This window comes from Pan troglodytes, chromosome 1, assembly GCF_028858775.2.
Source record: "Pan troglodytes isolate AG18354 chromosome 1, NHGRI_mPanTro3-v2.0_pri, whole genome shotgun sequence".
NCBI lineage: Eukaryota > Metazoa > Chordata > Mammalia > Primates > Hominidae > Pan > Pan troglodytes.
Genome location: NC_072398.2, coordinates 36879512 through 36903948, shown reverse-complemented (window position 1 = coordinate 36903948; position 24437 = coordinate 36879512). Strand labels below are relative to the sequence as shown.

General features: G+C 45.1%; 1 long non-coding RNA gene across 2 annotated transcripts; it reads right to left on the bottom strand.

Annotated features, from left to right (window-relative positions):
* Positions 1–479: 479 nt before the first annotated feature.
* LOC104004711 (uncharacterized) lies at positions 480–24193 on the bottom strand. 2 transcript variants are annotated; one of them, XR_010150601.1, is made up of 4 exons: positions 23960–24193; positions 19651–19707; positions 4158–4235; positions 480–1889 (listed from the first exon to the last, which is right to left on the bottom strand). It is a non-coding gene; the product is annotated as an uncharacterized LOC104004711 (long non-coding RNA). The 2 variants fall into 2 exon arrangements; XR_677732.4 differs by lacking the exons at positions 480–1889; positions 4158–4235 and adding an exon at positions 14271–14956.
* Between the last annotated feature and the right edge of the window lie 244 nt (positions 24194–24437).

The window sequence follows — 24437 nt, the reverse complement described above, 5'->3', positions numbered from 1 at the left end:
AGAAAAGCATACTCCGAATGACAAAATAAGCTCTGGATGACCTCTTACTGATCACCATCTTTTCCCCAACACAACCTCCAGAAATACCAGGTCATTAGCAATTATGCAAGGGTTGAGGAGGAAGGTTTTCCACTCTTTATTCCATTTCATTATACTTCTTCTTCTTCTTCTTCTTCTGCTTTTTTTTTTTTTTTTTTTTTTGAGACAGGGTCTCGCTCTATCTCCCAGGATGGAGTGCAGTGGGGTGATCTCGGCTCACTGCACCTCACTGCAACCTCCACCTCCTGGGTTCAAGTGATCCACCTGCCTCACCTCCCTAGTAGCTGGGACTGCAAGTGTGTGCTATCACTCCCAGCTAATTTTTTTTTTTTTTTTGTATTTTTAGTAGAGACAGGGTTTCACCATGTTTGCCAGGTTGGTCTTGAACTCCTGACCTCAGGTGATCTGCCTGCCTTGGCCTCTCAAAGTGCTGGGATTACAGGCATGAGCCACCGTGCCTGGCCTATACTTCTTATTTAAGAACAACTTGGCCGGGCGCGGTGGCCCACGCCTGTAATCCCAGCACTTTGGGAGGCCAAGGCAGGCGGATCATGAGGTCAGGAGTTCGACACCAGGCTGGCCAATATGGTGAAACCCCATCTCTACTAAAAATACAAAAATTAGCCGGGCATGGTGGCACGTGCCTGTATTCCCAGCTGCTCAGGAGGCTGAGGCAGAAGAATCACTTGAACCCAGGAGGCGAAGGTTGCAGTGAGCCCAACTCATGCTACTGCACTCTAGCCTGGGCGACAGAGTGACTTTTATCAAAAAAAAAAAAAAAAAAAAACTAAAAAAAAAAAGATAAAATCATGACTCTCCTACAGATATAAAATGAAGACATCACTATGGTTTGAATATGTCCCCTAAAAAGCGTATGCTGGAAACTGAATTCCCAATGCAACAGTGTTGGGAGGTGGAGCCTGATGGTGGGTGTTTAGGTCACGAGGCCTCCACCATCATGAATGGATTAATGCTGACTGTGAAAAGACTCGCTGCTGCCAGTCTGAGCTCTCACTCTCATCATGTGATGTCTTCTGCTGTGTTACGATGCAGCAAGGAGGCCCTCACCAGATGCAGCCCCTGAATCTTGGGCTTTCCAGCTTTTAGAACTGTAAGCCAAATACATTTCTGTTCATTACAAATTACTCAGCCTGTGGTATTCTGTTATAGCAGCATAAAATGGACTAAGACACACATGTTAGGGATTTTTTTTTTTTTTTAAAGACTGAGTACTGCTCTGTCACGCAGGCTGGAATGCAGTGGTGCGATCTCAGCTCACTGCAACCTCTGCCTCCTGGGTTCAAGTGATTCTTCTGCCTCAGCCTCCAGAGTAGCTGGGACTACAGGTGCATGCCACCACACCCAGCTAATTTTTGTATTTTTAATAGAGACGGAGTTTCACCATGTTGGCCAGGCTGATCTCGAACTCCTGACCTCGTGATCTGCCCACCTCAGCCTCCCAAAGTGCTGGGATTACAGGCATGAGCCACCGCACCCAGCCACATGTTAGGGATTTTTAAAACTCAGAACTGGATTGAATTTGGGGCTTTGATGCTTACTAGCTGTATTAACTTAAATGCATTTCTTAACCTATAAAAAGGAGATAGATACCACATGGACAGCAGTGAAGATTAAATGAACCAACCTATGGCTATGAGGAAGATTTCTGATGCAGGTAACAGAGCCCCCAACTTAATATGATATAACACAATAATAAATTATTATATCACATGCTAGGAAGTCCAGAAATATCTCAGGCTCCAGGGGAGAATACTCGGTTCCGCCCTCCCGTAGGTGTTACATTCATCCTTAGGTTGATAACAAGATAACAAGAGTTTCAGGAATCTCATCTAGAAATAAAAACCAGAGAGAAAGGTCATCTCTTTCTGTGTCTCTTTCACACAATCTTTCTTTTCCAGAACTTTCCTTCATGCTTCATTGGCCAGTGTTTTGTTATTTGACCTTTCCTCAACAAGTCCTTGGCAAGGGAGATGGAAATATCATGACTGGCTTAGACTAATCAATACTTACTTTCAGAATTGGAATGGGGTCACCTTTCTCTGGGTTTCAAAAGGAAACAATAGATGAACAAAATTGAAGTTCTGTTAGCTAAAATGGAAGAATGGAGAAATAGAAGTTGAGTAGGCCACCCGTAGGTTCCACTACCATCAGCAAATGCCCAGTATAAAGATTAATACCCAGCAGGTATATGTCCAAGAAATGTTAGTCATCACTTTTCTCAGTGACACCTGAACGTGATGTACAAAGACTGGTTTGAAGGCACATCTTCATGCAGCTCTTAACTCAGAAATCAAGTCATCTGACAGGTGCCGATGAAAATATTTTCAGAAACTTCAGATGGACAGCTTCCAGAAGTAGATGCTGGCTCTTCACAACTTGCCGCACATTGCACAGCACATTACGTTGCCAAGCAGGTATCTTGGGATTGGTGGGTTGCTCCTTCTGCTTAGAGGCCCCAAGCATCTGGTGTTTCTCTCTTCTGTGTTGGCGGATCCTCTGAACTTTGATACAGTCTTCATTCCACAATTGGCAAAGAAAATCTCCTCTGGGATACAGCCCACACACGCCTCACGCCTGGGGAGGCATGACTCCCGGCCCTGTCCTTTCACTTTGAATGAAATATAATAAATATGAAAGGAAACCAAAAGACAGGCAGACAAAAAGCAGACTCAGAAAGACAGAATGAGAAAACACATATACGCTCACAAAAGCAAGGGAGAACAAAAGAGGGCAAAGGGCAGACATCTCTGTGTCCACTGGAGCTCTGAGGAATCAGAATTTCTAAAGCTTTTTTTTTTTTTTTTTTTTTGAGACAGAGTCTCGCACTCTTGTCCCCCAGGCTGGAGTGCAATAGCATGATCTCTGCTCACTGCAACCTCCGCCTCCAGGGTTCAAGCGATTCTCCTGCCTCAGCCTCCCGAGTAGCTGGGATTACAGGTGCCCGCCACCATGCCTGGCTAATTTTTCTGTATTTTTAGTAGAGAGGGGTTTCACCGTGTTGGCCAGGCTGGTCTCGAATTCCTGACCTCAGGTGATCCGCCCACCTCGGCTTCCCAAAGTGCTGGGATTATAGGCCTGAGCCACCGAGCCCGGCCTCTAAAGCTATTTTTTAAAATGTAAAGATTTATGAGTTATCCTCTCCTTCCTGATAGCCCTCTTTTCAGCAGTTACTTTATTCGTATTGAGGCAGGAGGATGAACAAAGGATCTTTCCTCCTCAAGAAACACCCCCTCCTTCCTCAGTTCCACACCCCTGCCCTAGGAATCCATGACTCCAGGAAATATTTTCAGATAAAACAATTCCAGTTACTGGAAAATTGCAAGGCTTTCCTCTGTGGGTTTACAACAGCCTGGCCTCTGACCCACCAATAAAAGAGATTTACTAAGTGATAGTAACACCTTTTATGTAGTCTCAACATGAGGCAAGTCACTTTATCTGTCTCAATCCAGGCTCCTCAGGCTCATAATGGTGAAGGTTGGAATGGATTAGTGGTTTTGAGTGTATGTGCGTATGTATGTATGTACATGCATATTAAACTATGTACATCGTATATAGTTTATGTATATGACCCTCCTTCACAGGGGCTCTGAAGGGAAATGGTGACCCTAAGGAGACCCATTTCTCTTCTCTGCTTTCCTTTGTCCCCTTGGTAATGACTTATCTCCTTCCCTCCTACACTGGGGCACCTGACTCAGTACAGACTCTTCTTCCTTCAAGGCATCTAGCTCAAAGGACTTGCCTCCCCTCCTTTTTACATGGGGAGCTATTACATACTAAACAACAGAACATCATTTCAAATGCCAACATCTTATGTGGCACTTCAACATAAAAACAGGTAAAGGCAAGTGCTTTAATTGAAGGAAGGTGAGCATGGAAGGAGTGGAGTAAGAGCAGGAGGAATCTTTGAAATCCTTATCTTTGGCCACAGCAGCCTCTTGAAGTGTGGCCCCAGGTGGGGCTTCCCAGGGCAATTTGATAACCATTGATCTAGCTACTCTCTAAGGCATTGTAGATCTAAAACACAAAGGTCTTGCTCTGTCTTTATCAAAAAGAAAGTCTGATTCCTCCCTGTGGATTCACACAGTAGAACAACATACCTTGAAGTGGAGAAGGAAGACAAGAGCCAGGAGGGCAAAAATCTCCTTCCTAACTCCATTTCTATCTTCTTTGGAATTCTGAAAAAAAACAAACAACAACAACAAAAAAGATAGTGAATGGTACAGGGAATAATATAACTCATACCTACCACCTGTAAGGTTAGCCGAGAGAAAGTACAAGAAAGAGACCCAAGGTTAAGTGAGGAAGTTTATTAACCTGCTGGCTGCCCGCTTAACAGTCAGAGAGGAAGCAGCCCCAAGCTTACAGAATGAGGGGTTTATATTGGGGAGGGGAGTTTGAGGGAGTTCTTTGGTGTGGCCACATCCCAAGGTTGTTTGCTGGTTAATTTTGCCACATATCACCTTGTGACGTTTATTACAGGAGGGTGTAGGTAAAGTTTGTTTATGCTTCCCATGACCTCCCCCTTTGCTGTCTGGATGGTTTGTAATTGGAGTTTGCTTATTGCAGCAAGGTCTGGTAAGTGAAATCTGCTGGCTTCACCGCGGTGCCTAGATAAGGGCTTAGAAATGTAAAGCGACTTGGGGGAAGGAGAAGGGTTGCAGAGCATTAGGGGGAGAGGTGGGCAGCACGGAGAGGTTTGAAGGGGAGTGTCGGCAGTACCAAGAAGCTTTTGGGGGCAGTTTGTTTCTAACACCACCCATAATCATAAAATGACAATTTGACATATTTGTCTCAGATAACTTCTTTATTTTTTTTATTATTATTTTTTGAGACAGGGTCTTGCTCTGTCGCCCAGGCTTGAGTGCCATGGCATGATCTTGGCTCACTGCAACCTCTGCCACCCGGGTACAAGCGATTCTCCTTCCTCACCCTCCCGAGCAGCAGGGATTACAGGCCCACACCACCATACCTGGTTAAGATAAGTTTTTGTTTGTTTGTTTGTTTGAGATGGAGTTTCACTCTTGTTGCCCAGGCTGGAGTGCAGTGGCGCAATCTCGGCTCACCACAACTTCCGCCTCCCGGGTTCAAGCGATTCTCCTGCCTCAGCCTCCTGAGTGGCTGGGATTACAGGCATATGCTGCCATGCCCGGCTAATTTTGTATTTTTAGTAGAGATGGGGTTTCTCCATGTTGATCAGGCTGGTCTCGAACTCCTGACGTCAGGTGATCCGCCTGCCTCGGCCTCCAAAAGTGTTGGGATTACAGGCGTGAGCCATTGCACCCAGCCGATAAGTTTTTTTAAAGTAAAGAAAACCTGGCAGATGAAGTTCTCTTAGTTCATCACTCTAATCCTATTTTCCTCCCTCTCTCTTCAGTTAAACGCTACCATGACTGACTAATGCCTGCCCCCAACTCCCCCGCCCAAAAGATGTTCACTTACCAACCCCTGGAGCCTGTAAATATGTTGCCATGGCAAAAGAGATTTTGCAGATGTAATTAAGGATTTTGAGATGGGAGAGATTATTCTGGGTTAGCCAGCTGGACCCAATATGATCACAAGGGCATTTATTGGAGGGAGGCAGGAGGTCAGAGGCAGAGAAAGAGATGACACAATGTTGCATGAAGTCGGTGATGATGAAGCAGAGGCTGGTAAGATGCATCCACGAGCTAAGAAATGCAGGCAGCCTCTAGAAGCTGGAAAAGGCAAGTATTCTCCTTTAGATCCTCCAGAAGGAACACAGCCCTGCTTACCAACTGTAGACTTCTGTGTTGTTTCGAGCTATTAAATTTATGCTGATTTGTTACAGCAGCAATAGGAAACTAATACAATGAGCTGGGTGAGTTTCCATCTGCTCCATGGTTTTTTTTTAATATTTATTTATTTATTTATTTATTTATTTATTTATATGAGACGGAGTCTTGCTCTGTCACCCAGGCTGGAGTGCAGCAGCACGATCTCGGCTCACTGCAAGCTCCGCCTCCCAGGTTCACACCATTCTTCTGCCTCAGCCTGCCGAGTAGCTGGGACTACAGGTGACGGCCACGATGCCCAGCTAATTTTGTTTTTGTATTTTTAGTAGAGACGGGGTTTCACAGTGTTAGCTAGGATGGTCTTGATCTCCTGACCTCGTGATCCACCTGCCTCAGCCCCCCAAAGTGCTGGGATTAGAGGTGTGAGCCGCCGCACCTGGCCTCCACGTTTTTTACTTGGACTAGTTGGATAGACACATAGAAATAGAGAAGATAATTTTGTTTTATGTACAGTCACCTGATGTTTTTGAGAATATCCATTTGACATGTAAATATTGAATTCATCCAGTTTAATTGCAATATGGTATTTTGTCATGACTATACCACAGTTTGTTTATGTAAGTCTCTAAAATGGACTGGGCACCATGGCTCACGCCTGTAATCCCAGCACTTTGGGAGGCCGAGGCAGGTGGATCACGAGGTCAGAAGATCGAGACCATCCTGACTAATACAGTGAAACCCTGTCTCTGCTAAAAAATACAAAAAATTAGCCGGGTGTGGTGGTGGATGCCTGTAGTCCCAGCTACTCGGGAGGCTGAGGCAGGAGAATGGCGTGAACCCAGGAGGCGGAGCTTGCAGTGAGCTGAGATCATGCCATTGCACTCCAGCCTGGGCAACAGAGCGAGACTCCATCTGAATTAAAAAAAAAAAACTGTCTTAGTCAGCTTGGGCTGCTATAATGCAAAATCATAAACTGGGTGGCTTAAACAACAATGTATTTCTCACAGTTCTGGAAGCTAGGAAGTGCATGATCAGGCACCAGCAGATTTGGTGTCTGGTGAGGGGTTTCTGGTTCATAGACGGTGCCTTCTAGTTGTGTCCTCACCTGGTAGAAGGGAGGAATGAACTCCCTTGGGCATATTTTATGGAGACACTAATCCCATTCATGAGGGCTTCACCCTCAAGACCTCATCTAATCCTAATTACCTCCCAAATATCACATCTCCTACTATTGTCACATTAGGGGGTAGGATTTCAATATATGAATTTTGGAAAGCCTAGAGCATTCAGTTTATAACAATAACACATGTTTATTCTAGTTGATTCTGTGGCTAGTTGGGTGATTCTTCTGGTCTGAACTTGTTTGGTTGGGGCTGGATGGTCTAGGAGGGCCCCGCTCATATGTCTGGCCTCATGTGGAATCCCAGGACTGTGGGTAGGGCTGGAGCTTCTCTCCGTGTAGTGCTACCAGGAACAGCTTGTTGACATGGTGCCAGAAGGGTTCCCACAAGCAAGAGCCTCTGCTTGCATGACATTTGCTATCATCCCGTTGGCCAAAGAAGGTCATATAGCCAAGCCCAAATTCAGCAGGTAGAGAAACAGACTCTACTGCTTTTTGAGAAGAGGGGCAAAATCACATTGCAAAGGAGCATGCATGCAGACAGACAAGATAAATTGGAGGGTATTACTGTAACAACCTAACTTAGCTGATAATAAGAATCCAGCTTCTAGTGTGCTTAGAAATCTCAAAATTCATCTCAATTCAAAAAGTATGCTCATTTTCAACTGTGGTCTCTGCATGCCGTAAAACTTAACTTCTTGTGGCATGCCTGGCTACTTCCCCCAGGAGCCTTTCCCGTGCTGTTTGCTCTGCCTGGAATGCTCCTCCCCTCTCCGTGCCAGGCTAATTATTATATTTCCTTTAAGTCCCTTCCTAAAGTCACTTCCTTAGGGAGCCTTTCCTGACTCTTCAGACCAGGCCAGGTCTCCTGTTCTACACACTCAGGGCACCACAGATGCTGTATTTACAGCACGTACCACCACTGTCATGAATTACTTTGTTGTACAATTATTTGTTTAATATCAGTCTCTCTCTCTTTCAACCTCAACCAAAGGAGCTCCGGGGCAGAGACTGGGTCTATCTTGTTCACTGCTGAATTGCCAGCATCTAGTACAATGTCTAGCATGGAGTAAGTGCTCAGAATTGGAGGAATAAATAGATGAACCTATGAATGAATGGCCTGAAATGTGCTCAGCATGGAATAGGCCTGTTTAAAAACCTGTTGGAGTAGCAGATATGGAAAACTGCAACCTGGTGGGGAGTGAAGACTGAGTTGTACAAAATGATTGAGAACAACTCAGAACCAAATAGAGGGTGAAATACCAGATGCTGGGCTGAAAATGCCATGGAGATTGGGAAGAAGGGATCAGGATAGATCAGGTGGTCACAGAAGGTCATAGGGGTTAGCATTTGAGTGAGGTCCAGAGGAGGAGCAAGATTTGGAGGCAAGGATTTAGAGGAGGAGCAGGACTTAGAGGCAGTTTGTAAGGAGGCTAATATATTAAGGTCATGAGTTTGCTCCTCTGTAGTTCCTATTCTACTCATATCCTCATAAGCTCTTTATCATAAGAGAAAGTAGGCAGGAGAGTAAGGGGAGACGGTTCAGTGGAGCCAGTCCTACTGTTATTGAAACAGCTCCAGGAGGTTATGCTTCAGAGGAAACTGCAAAGTTGTGTCATCCACACATGCAAAAAACAGCTCATTTAGAGACCAGAGAGATTCCTCTGAGCCACTGAAACAGAACAACGGTAAACATCTGCTTCTACTCTTCTGGAAACATTGTGGTTTGGATGCTCTGTCTGTCACTCCTCTGCTCTTTTGCTTTTAACTATTTATTATGAAAACTTCCAAACCTACACAAAGAAAAGAGTTTAAGAAATTCCATCACCAACTTCAAAAAACATCAATACTTTGTCACATTTGTTCCATGTCTCTCCCTCCCAACCCTAAGTTTTTTTTTCTCCTGAAGCATTTTAGAGCAAATCCTAGATACCATGTTATAACACTCCGAAATACTTCAATACAGATATCTAAAAGAAATAAGGGCATTTTCTTATGTAACCACAACACCTTTTCATACCCAACAAAATAAAGCATAATTTGTCAACATCCTTTAACACCCAGTTCATATTCAAAATTTCTTGATTGTCTAAAAAAAGTCTTTTTACAGTTGGTTTCTTTGAATCAGAATCTAAACAAGATCCTCACATTAATTTAATATCTCTTAAATCTCTTTAAATCTAGACTTTGGACGTTCTCTTTCAGCTGGGGTTTCCTTTACCAACAACCAGCCTCAGCCCTCGCAGTCTTTATCTCGCTCCTGGATTGGCAGGGAGCTGAAAGATCAGAAGCAGGAGGAATGAAGTCAACACAGGGAGAGGGTGGGAGGGATGGTGTGAGTATCAGATGCCTAAGATCTTAGGAAAAAAAATTCCTAATCAGCTTCAGAAGAAACAGATTAGAATAAGAGACTCTTAAGAACTGGAGTTGACCTGCATGCTCTCCTAACACCTAAGAATGTCAAGAATTTACAGAGATTATAAGAGGCTGATTCCTGTGGGCAAGAGAGGGAGGGCAAGAGAAAGGAAATCACGATGAATCTAATGGACAACATACAAGCATAGGCAGGACCTAATTTACAGGGCCCAGTGCAAGATAAAAGTCTCAGAGCCCTTGTTCAAAAATTATTAGGAATTTCAAGATGGCAATAGCGGTGCATCGAACCAAGCACAGGGCCCTTCAAAGCACAGAGACCTGTGTGACTCCACAGGTTACATGCCTGCCTTTGTGAAACTGGCCCTGTGCAATGGGTGGCCAAGTCTAGGAGGCCCCAGAGAGTTGTCCTACAAGGTAATACTCTACCAACACATGTCTCGTTTGCATTTCAGAGACAAGCAAAGGCAGTGGGAATTGTTTCCATATCTCTAGTCACCACCAGCATCTCAGACTTGTCAGAATGTCTAGGGATGGTGAATGGCTTTTAGAGGTCATAGAGATCCACGCTGCATAATTGAATTCTAAACCATGGATAGTGGTGGGTTTGGACCCTCTGGCCTTTATGCTTGTCTCTGTGAGTATAGGCTCTAGAGCCAGAATGCCTGGGGTCATAGCCAGGCTCTATCACTGTGTAACCTTGGTCAGTTACTTGACCTCTCTGTGCCTGTTTTCTCATCTATTAAATGGGGTTAATAAAGATACCTACCTCAGGCCGGGCGTGGTGGCTCATGCCTGTAATCCCAGCACTTTGGGAGGCCGAGGCGGGTGGATCACGAGGTCGGGAGATCGAGACCATCCTGGCTAACACGATGAAACCCCATCTCTACTAAAAATACAAAAAATTAGCCAGGCGCGGTGGCAGGCACCTGTAGTCCCAGCTACTCGGGAGGCTGAGGCAGGAGAATGGCATGAACCTGGAAGGCAGAGCTTGCAGTGAGTGGAGATCGCATCACTGCACTCTAGCCTGGGCAACAGAGCGAAACTCTGTCTTGAATAAATAAATAAATAAATAAATAATAAATAAAATAAAGATACCTACCTCAAAGGATTGTTGAATATTAAATTGGTTTATATTTGCTGCACATGGCAAGCACGATGTGTTTGTTAAAACAAGATAAATCCAGAGGCTAGAGCTGTACAGGTCCAGGCAGATATCTGGTAATGGTGAAACCTTCAGGATGAACTGACTCTGCTTTTCTAGGGGAGAGAGGCTGTGCCTACATCCTGATCCAGCTCCCCAAAAACATACACAATGGTCATTCACTCAGTAAGTGTTCATCAAGTGCCTACCATGTATCAGGCACTCACTGAGTAGAGAGTGAGCCAGGCATGGTTCTGGTCCTTAAGGTGCTGACCTCTAGCATAGAGAGGGCTCCACCTGCAAAGTCAGTTGTGCCTCTAGGTCTAGGAGCAGACCTTGTTCCAGGTAGGAGGAAGGAGATACTCTCAGCCAGTAGCCCATCAACGAGGTAGTTCTGCAGCTAGTAAGCATGATTTGACTTCAGTATCCTGAGTCCTTGTTCCCAGTCTGCTTTATGATATTCTGCTTTGACCAAACACCTGCCTAATAATTCAGCATTTCCCATCTAAGATTCAGTATTTTATTTCCTGCCCCAAAACTCAGACACTCCCAGTCTGACTTCTGATCCCTGCTGTTGAAATCCCTGAGATGCTGTTACCTGCTTCACTCCTCCCCTTCTTTGAAGGGGTTCTCAGGATCTTGAATTAGGTTTGGGCCACCATTGGTTAACAGTGATCATGTCGTTAAGAAAGACAATGGAGAAGGTGGCTGGGGCACAATGCCAGGACTTTTTATGGCCTTCTCAGGCTGTCCTGGGCCCACGTGTGTCCATCTCTCCAGTAACTAGTCTCTGACCCTGTCCTCATGTCCTTAACACCTGGCCACTCCTTGACTGCACAGCTGCACAGACTTAGATTCCCATCTCACCAACATTCAAGCCCAGGATCTGAAGGATTCCGGTAGGGGAGGCTGCAGGAGCCCTTAGGAATGTCAGTTTGACATTGAAACAAGTTTTTTCCCTCAACTAACAAATTCTTGGCCCTCTGCTAAGGCCTTTGAGGGGGAGTTTGTGGCAGGATGGCCATGGGAGGATAATGCAGGGTCATGGAGATGGAAGGAGGGTCATGGATAAAGACACCAGATGCTTTCCTTTGGCTGACATCAACCCTGAGGGCATTCTGAAACTGCTCTACTTGGCAGCCTGGAGACACTGCCTAGAATATCACCATCCCAGGCCAGGCATGGTGGCTTATGCCTGTAATCCCAGCACTTTGGGAGGCCAAGGCAGGCAGATCACAAGGTCAGGAGTTTGAGACCAGCCTGACCAACATGGTGAAACCCTATCTCTACTAAAAATACAAAAAAATTAGCCGGGTGTGGTAGCATGCACCTGTGATCCCAGCTACTCAGGAGGCTGAGGCAGGAGAATCGCTTGAACCTGGGAGATGGAGGTTGCAGTGAGCCAAGATCACACTGCTGCACTCCAGCCTGGGCGACAGAGCGAGATTCTGTCTCAAAAAAAAGAAAAAAAAAAGAATACCATCATCCTAGCTGAAGGCCTCCAGGCAACTGGACTCTTCAGATAGCTGGTGATAACAAATGGCAGGTGGAAGCCAAGGGAGAACTTTTCACATATCCTTCATCTTCCCCAATCTCATTTTAGAATTTCTGAAGTAGTGACAACTGGGGGGAAGAAAGTTTCTCCAGGGTCACTTTGGAAGAAGCAATATATATTAATTTTCTCCTTTATAGCCGCTGAACCATGGCAGGTTAGAGAGTGGCAGGTCCTGTTGATGAAGTATTAATATTACTGCAACAGGCTGGTCAACATGGTGAATCCCCGTCTCTGCTAAGAATACAAAAATTAGCCGGGAGTGGTGGCGGGCACCTGTAATCCCAGCTACTTAGGAGGCTGAGGCAGGAGAATCGCTTGAACATGGGTGGCAGGGGTTGCAGTGAGACAAGATCACACCATTGCACTCCAGCCTGAGTGACAGAGTGAGACTCCGTCTCAAAAATAAATAAATAAATAAATAAATAAATAAATAAATAAATAAATAAAAATATTACTGCAACAGCAGAGAGCCAGACCCCACAAGGGTGATGGCAAGAAAATTGGAGAGGAATTCGATGCGTAAATCTTGGGTTGCCTCTGAATCCTTTGGCCCTGGGAAGGGAGAGCAGGGCCCACCCTGAGAAGAGGCCAAGCAAGAGGACAGACAATGGGGAAGGAGGCCAGGTCACAGTGCCAGGACATTTTATCCTATTAGGCCACTGCATTCCTGCAACTTCTGAATATACAACCTAAATCTTTTTTTTTTTTTTTCTTGAGACGGAGTCTCACACTGTCACCTGGGCTGGAATGCTGTGTGTGTGTGTGTGTGTGTGTGTGTGTGTGTGTGTGTGTGTAGTGTATTTTAGGATGTAGGCTGGGCACAGTGGCTCTTACCTATATTCCTAACACTTTGGGAGGCCAAGGCAGGAGGATCCCTTAAGCCCAGGAGTTGAAGACCCGCTTGGGTAACATAGCGACACCTGCCTCTACAAAAAAATTCTTAAAAATTAGCTGGGTGCAGTGCAATGCACCTGTAGTCTCAGATACTGGGAGGCTAAGGTGGGAGGATCGTGTGAGCCCAGGAGCTTGAGGCTGTAGTGAACTGTGATCATGCCACTGCACTCCAGCCTGGGTGACAGAACAAAACCCTGTCTCTAAAAAAGTTTTTAAATTATCGAATTTTTAAAATTTTGTCCTACTAAACTATAATATGCCTTAGGGAAGTCACTTTTTTAATTCTCTCCCACCCTTCCATTAGCCCTTGGCTGTTGTTTAGGAGATAATGTTGATTAATTAATTTGTTGACTGACCCTTTAAGATATCAACATCAATTGTTTTAAAATCTTAGTTTATAGAAAAAATGTTAGCCTAAAGACTGACTCCATTTGTCCCTCATACAGAAGCCAAGAGTTTCTGTAAGATTTAGGTTGTATAGGCCGGGTGCCTATATATCCATATATACATATGTGTGTGTGTGTGTGTGTGTATGTGTGTGTGTATATCTATATATATCTCCAGGAAGAGAGAAATGTAATAATTTATAGGCAATATAGAATACATTGTTCTGTGGTAGCAGAACTCTTTCCTATGGAGTGTTGAGGATGACTTGGAAAAAGCAGAATTTGGCCTTGCTGGTTGGGGGACTTAGATTATGAAGCACCTACTGGGTGCCAGGCACTGGGCTAAGAACTGGGAACACAAAGATGAGCACTTCATGGGCTCTGTCCCCAAGAGAGTGCTCACAGACTAGTGTGGGTGGCAGATCTGTGAACAGAGAACAGAGCAGAGCCCTGAAAAGAGGAGTGATACCTGTGTGGCTGGGGAGGTGAGCAGGGTGTGTGTGGAGAGAGAGAGACACACAGAGAGAGAGAGAGACAGAGAGAGAGAGAGAAAGAAAGAAACTTCTGGAGGGGCTTCACTGAGGAGGTGGCATTTGGGTTATGTTTTCTCTGTGGATTTGGAGGAAGAGCATTTTAGACAAGCGGACAGTGAGTGCAAAGGCACAGGCAGATGCCACACAAGAAAGACAGGCATGCATTCAGAGGAGTCTGTGTGATTGGGAGAAAGGCTGCACACACCGTGTGGTAGCAGACAGTCTGGGAAAACTGGGCAGGAGAAAGGTCATTAGGGCCCGGGTGCCAAACAGAGTGTGCATTTCTTTTTATTTTTCTTTCTTTCTTTCTTTTTTTTTTTGAGACAGAGTCTGTCTCTGTCACCCAGGCTGGAGTGCAATGGCACGATCTCAGCTCACTGCAACCTCCGCCACCCAGGTCCAAGCAATTCTCCTGCCTCAGCCTCCCAAGTAGCTGGGATTACAAGTGTGTGCCACCATGCCTGGCTAATTTTTGTACTTTTAGTAGGCACAGGGTTTCACCATGTTGGCCAGGCTGGTCTTCAACTCCTGACTTCAGGTGATCCACCCGCCTTAGCCTCCCAAAGTGCTAGGATTACAGGCATGAACCTCCACATCCGGCCAAAGTGTGCATTTCTATCTTTGGGGAGATCGAGAGCCGGCCACTATTTTTGAGCAGGAGAGGAGAGGGTTCATGTTTACCTTTCAGAAAGATCCCCCACTGGAAGAAGGGGGTCTTATTGCTCCAAGAAGCCAGAGAAAGGGAGACCAGTTGTGGGGTGGGTGGGTTGGTTGGGGGTGGGGGCACTGACATGCTTTTAGGCAAGGACATGGCAGCAGCTGCCAGGATGCCCACAGCTGTGTGGCATGCAAGATGGACTGAAGGCAGGAGTACTATTTGAGGCAAAGGAGACCTATAGAGAAAATGCCCTGTCAAAGCCATTTATTTTAACAAATACTCTTCCATTGCTCTGTTTTTATTCCCCTCAGATGCAGCTTTCCTTCTGGGATTGTGAAAATGGGTGTCATTTCTGTAGCTTTCTGAAGTTTCGGTAAAGTTTCCTTTTCCTCTCAGTGGATTCTGTGTAGCAGGAAGCATGAGTTGATTTCAGCTTTTTGTCTTCTGAGACCTACTTCAGAGTGTGTTGCTGCTGGTCCAAGGCTGAAAGGAAGGTCTGTGATGTCATAGGCTGTGAATTTTCTAGAAATGTGTACTGAGATCAGCTGGCACAATTGTGTTTGTTTTAAAAACAAAAACATCTCAGGGGCAGTCCCCACATTCTGCATAACGGGACCCTTCACCCCACTGCCTAGATAATCCCGACAACTCAGAACACCCCACTAACCAAGGTGTTAATGATGTAACTCTCTCCTCACAGGAAAAGCTGCTCTGTAAGAAAAGGGCACTGAAGGAAGTGGCTTTTGTTCTAATGCCGAATTCCGGGGAGGCTGGTGCTTGAAATGTTTACCTCCTCCTGACTTTTTACATGATTTCTCCAGTTCTTGCATTTTATACACCAAAAGCAAAATACAGCTTGACCCTGGACTATTACATGGTGGCCCCACCAGGCTGGCTGTGGAACTCAGGCTCTGCCGTGCAATGGTTGGTTAGTCAGGAGACTGGAGCAGAGAGCAAATAATGTCGAGGTCATGGTTGAAATTCCTATAGAGGCCAATTGGCTGGGCACACCCTGCCCTCCGCTCTCTCTGGCCCTGTTGTACAGGGGACTGAGTAAGAGGGTATAGCTGGCTCAATGCAGCCCAGCACCTCTCTCTTAAATCGCATTGCACATCCTGAATGGCCAGTAAATAATACAGACTTCAGGCACAATGAGACCTTGCTTAAGCAACCTTCTAGAAGAAAGCACCATTATACCTTTCAGCTGTGGTTTTTTTCAGCCTTCATTAGTGATGTGGAACAGCATTGACTGCAGTAACTTTTCTACTAAGCAGAAACATTTGTCTGCTGCTCCAGTCAAAAATACCTGCTTTACAGCTTTAATTCGTCCCACAGAACTGCAGGTCCATAAGGTGAGGCCGTTTCCCTTCCCCACTTCCTCTCTCCATGCCCTTTCCTCACTCACTGATGGCCTCTTCTCCTCTGGTAGCCCCCAAAGCCTTTTTTTCTCCCTATCAGAGCAAGAAAGGCTCTTAGAATGGTTGTTGGCACGCACAAGTTGACAGACTGCCCTTCATGGCAATGATTCCTGTTACTATTACTTCACCCAGACATTGAATGTCAGGGTTTTTTCTAGAAGGCTGTCAGTAGAAGTTGGCAGTTAAGAGTGGGTAGTTTAGAACCAGATCAAAGCCAGGCTGGGATCTGGCCCTGACAGTTACTATCTGCGTGCCTTGGGATAAGAACTTAACCTTGCCAAGCCTCGGTTTTCCTCTCTGTAAAGGAAAGCTCACACTGAAATTATTGCATGCCAGCTCTCAGCATTGCCTGTCACATGACAAATGTTAGTTATGATTATTTGTTAGCTAATTGACACACAGAAGGCTTTATTCTACTAAAGGCCTACAGCTAGCAAGTGGAGATAATTTTTTATTCAAATTTTTTATTATAAAAAATTTCAAATGCATAGAAAAGGTGAAATAATAGTACAGTTGACACTGAAATCCCTCTTCTAGATTCTACAGTTGTATACATTTTACCAAATATATGTTTTTTCCTAAACTATTTCAATGTAAGATACAGACATCATCCCTAAATACTTCAACACACATCTCTTGAAAATAAGGACATCCTCTGACATACTCACAGTAACCTTTATTACACTTAAGAAAATTAATGATAATTACCTAATATCCCCTGGTTCCCAATTCCCAAATCATATAAAATTTTCCAAAATGTTTCCCAATATGTCTTCTAATAGATGTTTGTGTGTGTGTGTGTGTGTTTTAAAAAATTTCAGTAGCTTTTGAGGTACAAATGGTTTTTGGTTACGTGGATGAACCGCAGAGTGGTGACGTCTGACATTTTCATGCACCCATCACCCAAGTAGTGTACATTGTACCCAATATGTAGTTTTTTATCCCATACCCCTCTCTCATCCTCCCCCTTCTGAGTCTCCAAAGTCAACGGACTTTGGATGTTTTTTTTCAAACAAGATCCAATCAAAATTCTTACATTGCATTTGGTTGTCATGTCTCTATTTTCTTTTATTCTAGAGCGGTAGGTGTGGGGAAATTTTGAGAACAATATTGTTGCTGAAATCAACTATTGGCTGCCAGGTGGAAATGGCTGCTGCCTCCACTGAGGCACACTGGGCCCCGCCACATTTATTAGCACAAGCCCTGTGATATGGTTGCATAGCTTGCTTTGCTGAACTTGTTGGTTACTAGCTACTGCTTAATGACTGGACATTAGAGACTCTTCTGTTGTTTTTATATTCCCACCACCTCCACAGCACCTAACACACAGGTGGTCAGTAAAAGTGGATGGAAGGAAAGGAGGCAGGGAGGAAGAAGGAAGAAAAAGGAGAGTGGGAAAGAGGCAGGCACGGGCAGGCCCCTGCTTCCATGCCAGGTGGGTACCTGGAGAGTGACACTGTGCCCTCCTGGGAAGCACCCACACTCCTTTGATTGGGGGAAGACGATTCCATGTGGCATGTGCCTTTTGCCCAAATATGCCTTCTTCCTTCGCATTCTCCTTTCCCTCTTTCCCATCCTCCTTACCTGAGCACTAGTTGGGATCCCTCAGACCTTCTGCTATCTTTAATTTAGTCTTTCCCTCTCTTCCCATATACAAGATTAACATTTGACATTATTTTAAAAATAATCTATAATAGATTATCTTTTCCTACAATCACACTCATTTTCCCAATTCCTTGGAAGATAATTCCCACAAAATTTGTGGTCAGTAATTAAATTCCTGACCACAATGAATCATGAGGAATATATACTCTGTTCAGAGGGATGGTGTGGTATCCGTAAGGGAGCATCTGCTGAAGGGAGAGAGAGGACACATGGGGGTTAGCCCCCAAAGCCAAGGGGAGCTGTCCTCCAGACACAACCAACAGAGTTTAGCTCAGGCTTCAGGATCAAACTATTGCTTCTATTCTGTGTGGAGAGAACAATGACTGAATTGGCTGGAATAGAACAAAGTTGTTAAAGTGAACTTTCTCCACACCTCATCTCTAATCCCTAAAATTTTGACTTAAACAAAATTTTGAGTTAAGCAAATTTGAATTAAAAATTTTGAGCAGATACAGGGAATGAATGCAAGAAGCTCTTGATTATCTTCATGGTGGACTGGCTCATTTTCATTCCGGGCTGACCTCGTTGATATGCTTCTCTACCACTTCTCCTTGCTGAGAAGTAGTTGGCGTCTATTCAAAGTACACAGGCCATTTAATTATTAATCGGAGCAAAACATTATTAGGGAAGTTAAACTGTTGAGTAGGTGTGTGTGTGTACACATGTGGATACTTTCTTGATTATCTAGCTGTTTTGTTTTGCCTTTTGCCTTTCTGGGTTCCTGCCCCTCTCCATTTGTGGTGATACCTGTAAGGTGATTATGCCACTGAATTCCTAAGAGCTTTTTGGTCCCTCTCTCATTCTCCTTGGATGTGTGTGGAAATGTTTGTCAGCAGGGGCAGACCGCGGAGGGTTCATGTACACAAGAAGTGACTGACCTTGGCCGCTGAGTGGAGTGTGTATTTGTGACGAGGAAAGGGTTCAGTGTTTGTGTTTGGTGATGGTTTTATGTCCTGCTGTCATTACAGAGGACTTTATAGGGGTTTCTGATGACCTAGGGCTCCAGGAATCATCATGATTATTTAGCCAATGATTTTAATGGGCCCATATAAACTTATTCTGTTTTTATACTAGTAACAGAGAAGGAGATGTTGGAAGATTAAATATAGAGGAGGATGGGCTTTAGCTTCACTGTTCAGGGCCATTGGGAATTATTCTACAGAATTCGATCCAGCCTATTCTCATTATTTCCTTCTTCTTATAACTTTCATTCTTTCCTTACCTTCCTCCTTTTCCCTTTCTTCTTCTTCTTCTTTTTTTTTTTTTGAAACGGAGTCTCTCTCTGCCGCCCAGGCTGGAGTGCAGTGGTGCGATCTCAGCTCACTGCAAGCTCTGCCTCCCAGGTTCACAGCATTCTCCTGCCTCAGCCTCCCAACTGGCTGGGACTACAGGCGCCTGCCACCATGCCCAGCTATTTTTTGGTATTTTTAGTAGAGACTGGGTTTCACTGCCTTAGCCAGGATGGTCTCGATCTCCTGACCTTGTGATCCACCCATCTCGGCCTCCCAAAGTGCTGCGATTACAGGCGTGAGCCACTGCGCCCGGCCTCTTCTTTTTTTCTTCCTTGCTTTCTTTCTTTTCCCTCCTCCCTTCCTCTCCCCACCTTTATTTATTTCCTTCAACATGTACTGCCTGCTTACTATATATTAGTCACAGTCTAAATGCTGGAGATGCAGAGATGAATAACACATGGCCCCAGCCCTCCTGGAACTCAGTTTAGCATGGGAGGCAGATGGAGGCACAGATCATTCCAGTACAGTGGTTAACGATAGAGATAAGTACAGGGTGAGCTCAATGTAGGGGTCCCTAATCCAGCTTGGCTTGGGAGAGAAGGCAGGAAGCTTCCTGGAAGAGATGATGGCAGATTGATTGGGAGTGGCTGAAAAAGGAGCAGGGCTCAAGGCCTTTACCTGGCAGGCCAGGTCATTCACATGGTTTATGAGCACTGGATAAAGGGAATGGGATGAAGGGCTTCGGGGGTATGGGTCTTCCATGAGATATGACACCAGATTTTGATGTCACTGCATATGGTTAGGACCACAGGGGCAGGGCAGAAATGATGTCTACTACTGTGGGACAGTACTAGTGACCTACCTCTGAAATCTGGGGACATTCCAAGGTATCTGCTCAGATGGTTGATCCTGGGGAATCCTGGAAGAAATGAAAGCTGAAATGAAAGATCACTCTTGAAGGCCAGTACATGACATATATGTACTCAGGGGTGAAGACTCATGTAAGGGGAAATGGGCAGTGGGTAGTCAAGGTGTGAATGAAGATCACTGCTCAATAGAGTGGGGCAATGAGGCTTGGGGAGGTGGAGGAGGACTCTTGGCTTCTCTAAAAAAAAAAAAGGCCTAACTTGTGCTGCAAGTTTTACTGGATGCCCAGGACTCTGGAGGAGTTTTTGCGCCAGTAGACAGGCAAGTGGCCACGACAGTTCTTATGCCCCACAAGGGCAGAGCCTTACATTGGCAGCTCCCTGAGTTACTTGAAGCAGGAGACCTTTTGTAACCTCAAGAAGACAAGAGGAATTCTATTGAGGGAAGCTTAATCCCTGCTCCTTGGAGATCTTGGCATGATAGTAGAAAGAGCACATATGAGCTAGGAAAACATAAGTATCACATCTGATGACACCAACTGCAACAATAGTAATAGCCACTGTGTATCTAGTCTTTACCCTGTGGCAGGGTTTTTCATGTATTACTTAACCCTCATAACTACATAATAATATATAATGATAGAAGGTACTGTCATTTCCTCCATTTTATAGATGGGGAAATCAAAGTTTGGAAAGGTCACAGGTAGGAAGTCATAGAATCACATTTGAACCCAGGTCATTCTAACTCTAGAGCCTCTGATCTCAACTGCTGTCCTTACTGTGAATAAATATTCAGTGCAGCTTCTCTTTGACTTGACCATAGGACCACAGCCCACCTGAAATGGTAGAATAGAGAGACCCTAGAGACTGATGAACTGCATTTCTACAGCACTACTAGTTATTATGAAGATGGATAATCTAAAATTTCCTATTTCTCTAACATGTAGTCTTAGGGCACTCAATATTAGTATTAGCCAAGAACATATGATTTGAGGGGAAAAATATGGATTAGAAAACAATCACTCTGAAGTCTACTACTTTGGTAGTTGTTATGGAATGAATGTTTGTGTCCCTCCAAAGTTCATAAGTTCAAGTCCTAATCCCCAACCTGGTGGTACTATTAATAGATGAGGTCCTGAGGGCAGAGCCCCATGATTGGATTAGTGCCCTTATAAGAACAGGAAGACAGACAGACTAGAGCTTTCTTTCTTGCTCTCTCTCCATGGGTACACACCAAGGAAAGTCCATGCGAGGACATAGCAAGAAGGCAGCCATCTGCAAGCCAGGAAGAGAGCCCTCACCAAGAATCACATCTGCTGGTACTTTGATCTTGGACTGTAAGACACCTCCAGAACTGTGAGAAAATTGACATCCGTTGTTTGAGCCACCCAGTCTATGGTATTGTGTTACAGCAGCCAGAGTTGACTAAGGCAGTAGTTAATATCAGCAGCTGGGTGAACACACTCTCTGTGTGTGTGTCTGTGAACTAGATCCTCTTAGTCAAAAGGGTTGTTGACTGTGTCTTGAGACCCCTCACTCTCTATATTAGTTTTGGGTGTTCTTTTTCTCATTGGTATTTATGAATAATTTATGCAAAAATGAGTTTTTAAAAACCTTCTGAAAAAAATATATTAGTTGGTTTATGATTCTTCAACAGATCAGAAATTGGGCACTCCCTGTCACCTGTGGCCCCCAGGGAGGCATGCAGATAGCTTTTACAAGTGAGAGGAGAGCTAGGATCTGCAGAGACCACTGGACTGCCTGCCTCCCTCCTTGCTCTGGGAGTCCTCCATGGTTCTGAGGGAGGCACAGATAATCTCTACAAGCTGTCTGGGCTCCCAGGTATTTGCTACAGGAGGTCTCGTGTGTTCAGAGGACCTAAAGCTATGGTACCCTTGAGGTTGAGGAGAAAGGTGTACTTTCCCCCCTGTACAGAAGGCATGTGGAGAGCTGTGGCTTGGGAGGAGAATACCAGTGTGCCTCCCACTTCCTTAGCAGCCAGGCCTCCCTCCCCAGAGGGGCTGCACCACTTCTCAACTAGTGGCAGCTCATGAAATCCTCAAGTAGGAAGTGTATTAGTCAGGGTTCTCTAGAGGGACAGAACTAATAGGATGGATTTATATATAAAGGGGAGTTTATTAAGAGGATTGACTCACACGATCACAAGATGAGGTCCCATAATAGGCTGGCTGCAAGCTGAGGAGCAAGGAGCCAGTCCGAGTCCTCAAGCTGAATAACTTGGAGTCTGATATTTGAGGGCAGGAAGCAACCAGCATGGGAGGAAGATGTAGGCTGGGAGGCTAAACCAGTCTAGTCTTTTCACGTTCTTCTGCCTGCTTTTATTCTGGCTGCACTGACAGCTGATTAGACTGTGCCCACCCAGATTGAGGGTGGGTCTGCCTTTCCCAGTCCACTGACTCAAATGTTAATCTCCTTTGGCAACACCCTCACAGACACACCCAGGAACAATACTTTGCATCCTTCAATCCAATCAAGTTGGCACTCAATATTAACCATCACAGGAGGAATCTGCAAAGGTCATTTAGCCCAGCGCTTCTCAGTCCATAAGGTTCAAGCATTTTACCTGGGAACTTTGTTAGGGAGGAGATCTTTTTTTTTTTTTTGAGATGGAGTCTCACTCTGTCACCCAGGCTGGACTGCAGTGGCATGATCTTGGCTCACTGCAAGCTCCACCTCCTGGGTTCACACCATTCTCCTGCCTCAGCCTCCTGAGAAGCTGGGACTACAGGCGCCTGCCACCACGCCCAGCTATTTTTTTTTTTTTTTGTATTTTTTAGTAGAGATGGGGTTTCACCATGTTAGCCAGGATGGTCTCGATCTCCTGACCTCATGATCTGCCCGCCTCGGCCTCCAAAAGTGCTGGGATTACAGGTGTGAGCCACCGCGCCCGGCTGAGAGGAGATTCTTATTCAGGAGGTCAGGGTGGGGCCTCAGCATCCTTAACAAGCTCCCAGGTGATGCTGCTGCTGCTGATCTGCGGACCACACTTTGAAGAGCAAGAATTTACTCTATGTCAAGGTAGGCTACCTTTCAGTGACCATCACAGTCAAGTAAATGTCCATCCTGATACAGAGAAGCAAATTCTCTTCATCAACAGCTTTCTTACCTTTTAGAAGCTCTTACTCAGCAAGCACAAATCCCTTTAGTTTCATGCCCATTTTTTCAAGTTCTTCCCTCGGCAGAGATGGAGATGCAAAGTAGCCCTCTCCCATATCATAATCCTTAGTTATTTAAAGACTACCAAGTCAGATCTATTTTTAAAAGCACCACTTCTCTCTCTGTTCTTATGCCTGCGTTACCCAGGTCAGTCTGTAGGAATGAAACTCCTGGGGCACTCTTGGCTGAGGACTTGGCACTGGGAACATTCATGATCTGCTTATGCAGCTGGAATCTCCTCACATGCCCATATACTATTCTTTCTCAGTTCTCTACAGTAAAGGGATGGCAGAGTTATAAAAGTCAAAATCTGAAGAGGAGTGAAAACCTCCACTTAACCTTTAGTATCAACACTCCTCTTCTCAGAACTCGATCAAGATGTTATTCACAGGTAACAGTGACTTGGTTTCGGTTTTCTCTTTCCTCCCTGGCTCTACATGTCTCATGGTCAAAAGAACTTGGAAGCAAAGACTTAGCCATCTACCATGGCCAAGCAAAGGAACCTGCATAACCCCCAACTGGCCTGGGCACAGTGGTTCACGCCTGTAATCGCAGCACTTTGGGAGACCGAGGCGGGCAGATCACGAGGTCAGGAGATCAAGACCATCCTGGCTAACATAGTGAAACCCCATCTGTACTAAAAAATACAAAAAAATTAGACAGGCATGTTGACGGGTGCCTGTAGTCCCAGCTACTCGGGAGGCTGAGGCAGGAGAATGGCATGAACCCGGGAGGCGGAGCTTGCAGTGAGCTGAGATCACGGAGCCAGACTCCGTCTCAAAAAAAAAAAAAAAAATTAATAACCCCCAACCTGAATGAGAGTCCACAGGTTGGATCTGAAGTACCCAATAGTCCGTGTTCGAGGGTTCTATCCCCCTGAGCTCTCTGCTTTCTTTCTGCCCCAGAAAGGACTGCTGTCAGGTCTTTGCACGTTTGTGTGACTTTAAGTCAACATGTTTCCTCTCTCCAGGACACTTGTATTTTAAAACCTTTCTCTCCAGTATGGAATGAAATTTGTCCTTTGTTAAAGAGGCTAATGGTCCCAGGTGACAGGTTATTTTATGTATTATACCTGCCTAGGATGGCACAGTAGACATTGCCTACTAGAAAGAAGGTACTGCCACTTACAGGTTCACAGTGATATCCGGGATGGAAGGGAGGACTCTTCCAGGAGAAAGCAAGGCATCCAGGAGGAGACCACCAAGAGGGCCTGTGTCCTTTGCAGGTTTCTGGGGGTGCAGAGTTATTCAGAAGTCTGCTGTTACCCTGACCCCATCCTCAGCAGAACTTCCTCCATCATTTCAGAAGGTAAAATGAGACAACTAGAGCAGAGGATGAGATGGCAACTTCTGTTTTGCTTTTTTTTTTTTTCTGACAGCCAGTGTGTAGGGAGCTCTGTATGGGGAGTATGACTCACCAGTATTGGTCATGACTCTGGGCCCAGGATTCACAAGTGTTCCAAAATTAGCAACTGGCCGTGGTGTACACCCACAGAGCAGTTAGACATTTCCCATTGAAAACACTCAATGGGAAACCTACACGGAGAAAGGGAAGGTTAAAAGAGCTGTAGATTATTACAGCTCTTCTAGTTAGCCTACGGAATATC